Source organism: Terrapene carolina, unplaced genomic scaffold (genome assembly GCF_002925995.2).
Source record: "Terrapene carolina triunguis isolate 2854851 unplaced genomic scaffold, T_m_triunguis-2.0 Scaffold51051, whole genome shotgun sequence".
Taxonomy (NCBI): Eukaryota; Metazoa; Chordata; order Testudines; family Emydidae; genus Terrapene; species Terrapene triunguis.
The window spans coordinates 34,473-41,037 of NW_020715402.1; positions in this window are offsets into that span (position 1 = coordinate 34,473).

Here is a 6,565-nt window from a genome sequence, read left to right on the forward strand (position 1 = left end):
TTCTCATTTCAAAATGACGTTTTGCTTAGAAATTTAGCTATATTTGTTTTAAAAACCCACAAAAGGGTGAAAAAATTGAAAAATGAAATTAAACCAAAAACTGAAATAAAATTATTTTGGGATGAACAAAATGTTTCATTTGGCCCAAAACAATTTTTTAAAATTTGTTTTTGTTTAGTTTTCAGGTGTTTATTTTTGGTCGTTGAACTGAAAAAATCAATTATCTGCTTAACTCTACTTATCAAGCTAACAACTCCCACTGTTGCTCTGCCAATGAAGGCAGCCTTCATCGCTTGCTTCTCCCTTAAACATCTCTGCATGATCCTCCCTTGAGTAGGAAGAACTCCCAGTCAAAATCCATAACACCATCATCTAATCCTCCTTCAAGTCCCTCCTCAAAACTCACCTTTTCCATAATTCATAGAGCAACATGCAACCTGACAATGGTAAGGCAACTGGTGAGTTGTCATTACTGTCCTGTAACATGGGCTACAGAGTGCCATTGAAGTGTGTGTGCAGGAAACACAGATTAGCCCCCTCCCCCACCTGACCCTTCTCTTCCCTTCTCTGGTGCCCCTCACCTACCAGCAGCCCCTATGGCCCATGAGCCCCTATACTCACACCCTCCTAATGTGAGTGAACAGCATTGCAACCTGCCACACAGGGTCACGGCACCACTCAGGTTTGGCCTGGCCAAAAAGTGGTCAGACCATGGTCTGGGTGGCCCTTCTGGCTCCACAGCCTATGAATAATGGTACAAAATTGTGCACACACTATTTTTATTACCATCTCCTCCCATTCGTATCTTGACCAGTTTGCTTGTCTCATCCCCCTGTGGGGATGGACTGTGAGCTCTTGGACTGTGAGCTCTTTGTGTCAGGGATTGTTATTTTCTCTATGTCTGTGTAGTGTCTAGCACAATGGGGCCTTGACCTGGTTGCAGCTTCTAGACATTACTGCAATATAACTAGGGCCCTACCAAATTCACGGTCCATTTTGGTCAATTTCACAATCATAGGATTTTAAAAATCATAAATTTCATGATTTCAGCTATTTAAAGCTGAAATTTCACAGTGTTGTAATTGTAGGAATCCTGACCCAAAAAGGAGTCGGTGTGGGGGGGGGAGGTTGTGGTACTGCTACCCTTACTTCTGCACTGCTGCTGACAGCGGCACTGCCTTCAGAGTTGGGCAGCTGGAGAGCAGTGGCTGCTGGCTGGGAGTCCAGCTCTCTGAGGGCAGAGCCGCTGCCAGTAGCAGTACAGAAGTAAGGATGGCATCGTGTGGTATTGTCACCCTTACTTCTGCACTGCTTCCTGAAGAGCTGGCCCTCAGTCAGCAGCTGTCACTCTCCAGCTGCCCAGCTCTGAAGGCAGCAGTGCAGAAGTAAGGGTGGCATAGTATAGTATTCCCACCCTTACTTCTGTGTTACTGCTGGCGGGGCGCTGACTTCAGAGCTGAGTTCCTGGCAAACAGCCACTGCTCTCTGGCCGACTGGCTGTGAAGGCACTGCAGAAGTAAGGGAGGCAATACCATGACCTTCCTAAAATAACATTGCAACCCCCCCGCAACTCCGTTTTGGGTCAAGACCCCAATTTGAGAAACGCTGGTCTCCTCCATGAAATCTGTATAATATAGAGTAAAAGCACACAAAAGACCAGATTTTACAGTGGGAGACCAGATTTCATGGTCCGTGACGTGTTTTTCATGGCCGTGAATTTGGGAGGGCCCTAAACATAACTGTTAAATAACAATAATAATATGGGAATGTTATAGGAGCCAGGTGAGTTTATGAAGCACAAAAGTGTGAGACAAAGGGACAACACACACAATAGATGAGGCAAGATAGCATGGGAAATAATAGCATGTGATCATGTAATTAAATATTATATGATAAAGCATAAGGGGGCAGAGTTAAGATTGCATGAGCAACCTTACTGTTAGCATTTCCTGCAATTTTGGATGCAAAATCTTAATTTTTGGTAGACTTTTTGTAAACAATTATTCATAACATTTTCATCAGTATCAATGGGTAGTACAGACAGTTACAGGGCAGTAGCAAATAAAGGTGACTGCAACTAGCAACTCTATCGTGCAAGTTTTTAAATTAATAATACTTTGTGCTTCTCTGGCATCTGACGTCCAAGGATTTCAAAGCTCTTTATAAAAATTAATGGATTAAACCTCACAATAGGATGGAGAGGGGGAAGTGTTATTATCCCCATTTTACATATGAGTAAACTGCAACAAAGATTGAGTGACAGTGTCGGAGCGGGAAATAAATCAGGTCTCCCAATTCTTGGTTTTCTGTTTTGATCTTTACACGATATCACTCCCTTTATAAACATGGCAGAGTAGGGCATGCTTAGCATCCAAGAAGCCCTGAATAACATGCGCCTTGTGACAAAGGTGAGGGGACAGGAAGAGACAGAGTGTGAGTGTGAGCGCTGCTGGAACACCACACTCAGTAGGGAAGAGGAGAGCAGAACTGTTCCACTTCAACAGAAGGACAAGGGATAGAGACAATAATGCTCTTCTTGATCCTCTCCTGGCAACTAGAGCACGGGGAGAGGAAGAGAGAGTGGAGTCATCCCTCCTAGCAGTCAGGAGTCTGTTGAAGTATCACTGTAACCAGTAATGCAAAGGCTTGTGGGTTCTCAGGGGAAAAATATGGATGAATATGGTGATCTGTTTAGAGAGCTGCTGAGCACCCCAGCTGTAGGACACATTATAGATATTTTAAAGCCATCACTTTGAACTCTTACCGGAGCATACAATGCTGGCATCGCTCGAGTGTGAACATGTCTCATTAGGATGCAGTGCTCTGGGACAGTACACAAGGCGTGTTTCATTCCCCAAGCAATGGATCTTCTCAAACCAGATTGACCCATATCCTTCACTGAAGTGCGCTCCTCCTGGGGTGGATACAACTGTTCCACAATCTAATTCATTACAGATAACACTGGCGGCTTGGAGGTCCAAGTGTGAATCACAGACTGTGGTCCATGTGTCTCCGTGTCTTATTTCAACACGTCCTGAGCAGGCAGTGTTCCCTCCAATCAGCTGGGGCTCAAGGCGTCCTAGACCGTCAGTAAATTCATCAGTGTTAGTTACATTGACATCCCATAATCTCCCTCTTACTTGACTAAAATTAAGTTTACTTTCTTGTACCAGCACTAAGATACTTTCAAACAGGCAGGAGACCTTTAATCTGTCATGGCAGTTCTGCTTTTCTGTGAAGGTACAGCTGTACAAGTGGGTAGAATTTACTCCTGGGATAGCAGCCATTGGCATTCTTAGCAGTGTGTATAACTTGTCCCACTAGTTATACCCAATGTTGCCTAAGCATTTTGCATCCTAAAGCACTTCTTCTGTTGCTCATAGCATTGTTAAACTACCACCTTTTGGTCTGAAATTTTCCAGGTCTGTCCTCTGTCAAATATGAATCTTTTAAAAAGATGGAGCAAGGTATTTAAACCACTTTTGAGAAAGACAGCAGTGAAATAAGTACACTTTTGAGCTTGTTGAACAGTTCTAGCATCTCAGTGGAATAGGACAAAAATTTGAAATTTGGAGAGAAGATAGTTGCTATATAGGGTGATGATCCACTCTGATTTGGCTGAGTTATAAGGTCAAGGAAATGTATTTTGCTCATGTGCCCTAATATTTTAATAATGATAAAGATGTTTTTAATAATGATCTCCAATATTTTATTATCACTGTATCTGCATATTCAACAACATGAAAGTGTACTAATGATATTTTTAAAACTCCATCTAATTCAATGTATAGATGCATTTGGAATGAGGCAGGGCTCTGAAGGAATCCTTGCTCCATTGACAGAAATTTATTCAAGCAAACTATGTTAAAAGAACTCTTTCTTTTCAAGAATCCTCTGTGGTTGGACCATAAGGGACCAAGGGACCTCCCTTCTCCACAGAGATCACTTATGCTATCCCTCTGAAGCAGTTGTGGGTTAGCGCTGTCACTCTTGCTCTTCAACCGGGTCAAGCCCATTGCCTCTGATGCTGCTTCCCTAAAGCTCTTTGGGGAGGGGCAGGGGTTAGAATGGAGGCGCCTCCAGCCTGCAATTGCTCCTCCACTTACTGGAGCAGAGGGCCCTGTGTATGACACCCCCCATGTCCCAGAGCAAAGGGCTGTGTCAGGTGACTGTGTGTGGTGGCTGTCCTCCACACACAGAGGGTCCTGTCCTGGATTGGTGGGGACCTGAGACCACGTGCATCCTGGACCAGAACCCAGCCTACTTGAAGAGAAGGAGTGGGGAATGAGGGAGGTTCTGGCCAGCCTGATGCCCCGGTGGCAATGGCAGGGGCCCACTATCTCTTCAGAAATCTCATGCATACTTGACTCTTTCTACCACCACCGCACACAGAGTGATACTGCTTCAGAGGCCGGTGAGCCTAGGCTCCTGTATTAGGTTAATCCAGCCCTAGCAAGGAGGGAACCCCTGAGGGGAACAGCAGGGCAGCAAAGGGCAATTGCTCAGTGCTTCCTCTCTGCCTGTTTGAGCGGCAGCTGAGTTCTTCCTTGCTAGTTACATCTCAGGGAACCAACTCTGAGGAAGTGTTCAGTTACTTGCTCACACTGACAGAGGAATGCTGAGCTCTCCAGGGTCCAGGCCCTCTATGGAGCCTGCAAATGGATTGTTTTACCTGTGTACACCCAATATGAGCCAAGTGGCTTAAACTTCAGCCAATCAAATGGAAATGCAGGACTAACAGCTGATCCAGATAAAGGAGAATGATTTGACTCCATTCTTCTTTCCCTGCATTTCTACTTTTCCTCTACTTTTTACTCTTTCATCTGTCTTCCACTCTCATGGTATAAACCTTGCAACTCACAAAATTAACCTAAATCTTCTCATTTCTGTCCTGGGTCTACATTATAACTGCTGTCAAGGTAGGGATCCTGTTTGGAGCAAATGACCTGCACTGTCTATTGACATTAGTGCATGCAACTGTCATTTTGGTGAGAAGATCCACAAGCAGAGCCCATGAGGTTGTAGTAGGTGTTTCAGCAGCAGCTTGCTGTGCTGACAGAGTGGCAGCATGCACTCTTAGGGAAACCATGCAAGGTGTATTGCTGAGCAGGAGAGGTGGAGACAGTGGATACAGTCTGTCATGAAAGATGAAGTCCCTTGTGCTGAGCAGCAGATCTGGATCAGGATCACATGCACAGAGTGGTGGAAATACATCACCATGGAGACCTGGGATGACCAGGTGCTAGCCCAGAATTTTCATAGGAAGGCCATGTTCCCTGAGCTGTGTGAAGAGCTCACTCTAGCCCATGCACTTCAGGACGTCAGGATTAAAAATGCAATGCTAGGCCAGAAGCAGGTCGCTTTAACTCTCTGGAAGCTGCCACCCCAGACTGTCACAGATCTGTGGGTAACCACCCTGAGGTTGTCAAGTCAACTATTATTGCTGTGATGATGGATGTTTGCCAGGCAGTTATTGCTGGACTGCACCCACATGTGGTGAAGGTGGATTATGTCCCCAAAATAATTGCTGGCTTTGAACAAAGGGCGTTCCCAAATTGTGGTGAGGCTATGAGTGGCACACACATGCCTGTTATCTGGGCCCCTCAAGGTGCACGAGTATATCAGCAGAAAAATTAATTACTCCTTGTTATGCAGACCTTAGAGGACTATCAAAGGAGATTCATGGACTTCTACTTTGAATCTGTCTTCAAAGTTCATGATGTCCAGGTATTCCAGAGATCTGGCCTGTCTCAGGGCTGGTCTACACTACCGCTTAAGTCAATGTATCTTATGTCACTCAGGGATATGAAAACGACGGCCCCTCTGAGCAACGCAAGTTACATCAACTTAAAGCGGTATGACAATACTTCCACCTCTCACGACGGAAGAGCACTCTGCCATTGGCATAGCATGTCTACACCAGATGCACTCCAGCGACACAGCTGCATCGGTGCAGCTGCACCGATATAGTGCAGTAGAGTAGATTTGCTGTCAGAGTGGGAAAGCAGGTATTTTGTTCCTGCCAAACTATATGGATATCAGTGAGATATCTGTGCCCACTGTTATTTTGGCCGACCCCACTTACACTCTGCTACCCTCAGGGCCGGCTCTAGGCACCAGCAAAGCAAGCAGTTGCTTGGGGCGGCAGATTTGCAAGGGGCGCAAGAATCCAGCATGGGAGCTGAGAACCAACAGGCCCTGGGAGCTGTAGTTCCTTGGTTAGCTCCCTGCCTATAGAGCCAGCCCTGGAGCAGGGAAAGAACTACATTTCCCAGCATTCCCTTGGCCACTAGCAACAGGAAAGGGTGGGGGAAGGAATATGGTACTGAAATCTGCAGCTTGCTGTGAATGGTAGGAACAGAGCCAGCTCTAGGTTTTTTGCCGCCTCCCCCTGCACCCCTGTATTGCCCCAGCCCTGGACTCTTCCCCGCCCACACTCCCTGCAGCCCCAGCTCTGGCCCCCACCTGCACCCTCCTGCTGCCCCAGCCCTGGGCTCTCCCCCAAAGAAGGAATTGGAGGGACTAAATGGACGGTGCACCTCTCTATCTGAAGCCTAGCAAGGGA